This window comes from Morone saxatilis, unplaced genomic scaffold (genome assembly GCF_004916995.1).
Source record: "Morone saxatilis isolate NCDOM2014 unplaced genomic scaffold, NCSU_SB_2.0 Contig18, whole genome shotgun sequence".
Taxonomy (NCBI): Eukaryota; Metazoa; Chordata; class Actinopteri; family Moronidae; genus Morone; species Morone saxatilis.
Genome location: NW_023339740.1, coordinates 910,630 through 915,819, shown reverse-complemented (window position 1 = coordinate 915,819; position 5,190 = coordinate 910,630). Strand labels below are relative to the sequence as shown.

Sequence of the window (5,190 nt, the reverse complement as noted above, 5' to 3'; positions counted from 1 at the left end):
CTGCCCTACTTATTGCACACCATCGCTCAGGCTGAAGAATCGACTGCCAATGTCATTAGTCTCCTCTCTCTCAGCAAAACAAAAAAGTATCCCTTTATGCTGTTTTTGAAATTGTTTATTTTTTCTATGTAGAACATGGCCACTGTAACAGAATTATGTCCATATCTGCAACTTTGAATGCTTTGAGGGAAAAACAGAGGTGTTTTAAATGTCTTGTGATGTTCATCCTTATACGCTTGAAAATCAGAAGAGACATAACATGTTCAGAAGAAACGCAATGTAACTAAAATGAGCAACCAGTGGGTTAAATAGTGTGGGTGTGATTACAGTATATAGTGTGGGAATCAGTGCTTGAAATGGACCAGTTCTCCCCGGTACCAGCACTTCTGACTTTTGTCCACACGAGTACCCTTACTTCTTATTGAGTACCACCACATCTTGTGAGCATGGCTGTACCCACCTCAGTATTTTTTCCCAGGGGTAAATAATGAATTGCCTAAAAATAATTTTTTACTTGCTTTAAGATGTACCCCCAAACCCCCTCCTAGAAAGTTCAGTTTTTTTACCTTGTGATTTCTAAAAACCTGCATAAAGCAATGCTGGTAAGGGAATAAGAAAACAGCACTGAAAATATCCTTTTTGAAATTGATTTCTAAAAAAAATAATAATAACAATTAGGGTTATGTTGTGTTTAGGGTTACGGCCGAGGTCAGTTTTTTTATCCTTAAAAAAAATTTTCTTGCTAAATAAATTAAAGAAAATGTTTTTGAGAGGGAGCATTCTATAGTGTTGCAAGTCCTTGTGAAACAGATATGATTACAGTATACCAACAAACCCACATACAGGAACACGAAGAAATGCAACATCATTTTACTAAAGCATGTCTGTAGAAATATACAACTCTTGAGAGGTGGTTTAAAAACCTTCTATCTCCACAGTGCTATCTACAAAGAGTGAATGCACTGACAGCGATGGCCATGTCTGTTTTACATCCCATTAGGATTTAATGTTTCACGTCACATTTTATATCAAGCTGCTTATTCTTTTCATCTTTAAAACCATCAAACTCAACAACTGTAAAAGTAACAATTCTCTCTCACACAATGAAAGAATCATCAGATAGAATCACAGATGAATGATGCTCATGTGAACACACATGCTGTTTAATGTGAGAAAGATACATTCACTGGTTGACGGTGATGTTACACAATAATTCCACATGATGTTAGACTACTTTTAACAATCACCAGATGGCCCAGTTTAATCTAGATCTAAGAATATCCAGCCGGACTGAACTCATCTTGTCAAAATCTACTCTAGGAATGACCAGAAAGCTCAATTTCCTAAAGTCTAAATCTACTGAGTGTTAGCTTACTGTATGAATGATTAGAAGCACCAAACTCCTGGGACAGGTGCAATCATTAAAGCTCGATTGCCTGATTGATGAAAGTGTGATCACTGACATACAATATTACATTATGTTTCAAAATGATGCTGAAACTTTCAACACAGTCTGAGTGATTCTTGAATGCACAAAACACAAAACTTGAATGGTTTGTTTTCTTTAGTAAATTTCCAGAAATAATCAACAACCCTAAAGGTCCTATACCAAAGATTCTTACATTTTACATATTTGTTTTATGTATCAATTACTTTTTATTGCCAATGTGTGAACCGGAGTGATTTTTATGCATTATATTTGGGGTTGCGGGTCAGATTTTCCACAAATCCAAAGGCTTTGATTTTTATGTTTTCTATAGTCAAGTTCCAGCTCCTGAGTGCCTTCTCTCTCCACTTGTATACAACGTCAACAGTGTTCAACACTAGCTTAGTTTATGAATGGAGTTCTACAAACAATCCCACACACCCACCACAACACAAAGTCCAATGTCAAAGCTAACATTGCTGCAAAGCTTGTTAAGCAGGACCTAGCAATGTCTCCTGTAGTTGACCCACTATAGTGTTACACAAAAGCCCCACAATCTCTTTGTCTAATTTTAAAATTGACAGGTAAAGAACATTAAAATAATGCCAGACCTTCTTGTCTGCCTTTCTCCCCATCTTCCACAACCTGCTGATGAATTGGTCACCAATGCAATTAGTAATTCTGCACTCAAATGTGTCTTCTTTGAAAGAAGTCCAACCGTTACATCCATTATGCCATTGTAAATCAGCAGTTAGTGCTGCCAAAGGAGAGAAGAGCCTCTGTAAGACACAGAAGGAGGTGAAGGAAGTCAAAAGAAAGAGGGTACATAGTGAGGTATTATGGATGGATGACAGTGGGAGGAAGAGACACAGGAAGGGATGAGAGAGAGAGAGAGAGAGAGAGAGAGAAAAGTGGCGGAGGAGAGAAATATGAGGACATGTCACATTGTACCACAGTTTCTTTTTTTCTGATTTGTCACTGCAGTGGCCTGTCCCTGGAGAGAAAGAGGGAGATGGAGCTGTGGGGAGGAATAAAGAGAACAAGCGAGAGATGCAGGATTTGAAGAGGGAGAAAGGGGTAGATAGAAAGAGAGAGAGTGGGACATTGTGATGTGAGGCCCGGTGGCTGAGAATCTCAGGGGACGAGCCTGTGGGCTTTCAGAGACAAACATTAATAATGAAACGCTAATTCCCTCTGTCCTCCTTTCTTTCACTCCTCCTCACTGTCTCTCTGTCTGTCATTTTCTCTGTGTCTCCGTGGCTGCCTTTATTTCTCTTAATCTCCTTTCCTTTACACACACTTTTTTTCTCCCCCACTTTCCGTCTCGCCTCGTACGAACGTTATTAACTTCTTCTGCTATTTGGAATGGTTACACAATGTGTTTGTGTGTGTGTATTTGTGTGGGTAGGGGTAAGTTAAAAACTGTGTCTAACATTGCCACAAATAAACTTTTCTACTTACTTAAGTTACTTTCCTCGTTTAGTGTTTTGCTTTTTTTGTTAGCTGTACACACTAATGTTGTCCATAAGGGGGTGATCACACAGAGACTAACAGATAATTATTTTCCAATGAAACACCATCACCTAGCATGCACTCCTCATTTGTCACACAGTTACCTGGTGCTTTTTAACTGTGCATAAAAGTTTAAATACTTTGTACTTCTTTCACTCAAGGCATCACACCACTCTTTATGTGACAGCTTCAGACTGCATTTCCACCTGATATTATGTATCATCTAGTGTGACATGTATCTGCATATTTTAACTGGATAAAGAAAAACACATGTTAATGCAGCTATAAATAGAACACTACATTTAGGATACAGATTGGCACGAGTGCCTTTGGAGGTGGAGAGTAGCCCTTCAACTGCAAAGGAAAAATAAGAAAAGCCAATTCAGCAGCATCACTTAAAGGTCAAGTGAGTAACATTTATCTTTTGGCAGAAATGGAATACACTATGCATAACTATGTTTTCTTTAATGTATAATCACCTGAAAATTGTTGCTTTGGTTATCCTAAAATGAGCCTTCTACAGACGCTGTGAGTCACCTTCCACGGATGCCATTATGTTGAACTGCCATTTTTCTAGATCATTTACATTGTTTGTGTGTAATACGCCAGCTGTTAGTCTTGTTCGTTCTGTACGATGAAGTCGAGAAATCCGCTATGACATGCAAAATTACAGTCACCATTGGGGGTAGCTGAGCTAGCACCGAGTAATAGCGAGCCTCTCCAGTGGGCCTGATTACATCATGTTAGTACAGTTAACACTTTCCCTACCAGAGTATTATTTTGAAGTTGCCAGCCACTGCCAGCAATGGGAGATTGTTTTATACCTGTTCCTAAAAGAGATGATATGTTTGGTTACATTTGGCAACATATGTTGCTGTATGTTGCAGAATCAGCTTTTCATGCATCAAGGCACACAGTAACATTTGTGTGTTGCATGATCAGTCACCACAGCCATGTGAATAAAAATAATTAAAAATATATTTGTTTTTCCGACTGATTAAGGGAATTATATCAAATTGTTCAATATATCCACGAAAATGGGTTGTTTTGGAATAGGATTTGTTAATATGCTTTACAAATGCGTAGAAACTGAACAGAACGTGTTTTGTTCTGTGTGCTTTTGCTGTGGTCCAAGCAGGCAGACAGTGTAAGCACAGTACTCCTTCACACCAAACTTGACAATTAAATCCAACTAGCCAACAAGTGTGTTTTTTTCAAAATCCAGATGGACAACATGCGTATGCACGTGTGTGTGTTTGTTAAACCCCTGGGTCAACAAGTGTGTGTTGCCAGATCCAGGAGAGAAGAGGTTGTGGAGAGTCTATGGGAGAGAGGGAGCAGTCTTGGCAGTCTTTCAGCTGTTCATGCAACATGTTGGATATGGATGCTGGCAGTGGCTTTGTGGTAGTTTGGGTTAGTTTGGATTATACACAATGAAGCTGTTTCTCGCTCTAAAACACAACACACTGCACTGATGTTTTCTTCATCTTTTTGAGATCTAGCTTAGTTTTGTTTATCATTAGAAGTGTGTATAACAATGATGACGATTATAAGTAGTAAATGTTGACTGGTTGCAGTACTTGTAGCAGCTGGAATAGTGGTAGTATTAGCTATAAATAGTTATTTCTATAGTGCCTGTCAAAACTAGAGTGACAAGGTGCTTCACAAGTAATAGCAGTAGTTGTAGCCAGTTCCTGAATTGGACCAAAAAATTGGACCCTAATTATTTTCACTTTCACTTTTCAGTGCTGTTTTCTTAGTGTCAAGCTAGCAATGTTTACACTGAGACACTGGTGTTTAGTGTGTATCTCTCTCTTTAATTGTATACCCCTCAGAAAAACATCCAGACATTAGTGACCTCAGTGGTTGGTACGTCATACCCAAAGATAAATAAGGGTAATGTGGACAAAAGAAGTGCTGGTTCTGGCCCATTTCAGGCACTGGTTGTGGCAGTTGTCACAGTGGAAGTATTAGCAGTAATGTATTAATAGCATAATGATGTTAACACATAGATCATTTAGAGGCAGTATGTACAAACTGAAGAGCAATGGACCAAGTATTAACCCCTGGCGGACTCCACATTCAATGACATTCTAAGAGATTCAGTTTCCAAGAGACAGAACTTTGTCGTCCATTTAGATGTTAACCATTCCCATCCACTGTTCACAGTCAGGCTCCTTCATTCACTGACCTAGACAATAAAAACAGCAGTTTCAGTCACTTTACTCAGCTTCACACAGAGCAGACCGGCT

The 5,190-nt window shown here is 38.8% G+C and overlaps 1 protein-coding gene across 1 annotated transcript in view; it reads left to right on the top strand.

Moving 5' to 3' along the window:
* Positions 1–5,190, top strand: part of LOC118328058 (receptor-type tyrosine-protein phosphatase gamma-like) — a 144,962-nt gene that overhangs the window by 37,278 nt on the left and 102,494 nt on the right. The window lies entirely within an intron of this gene.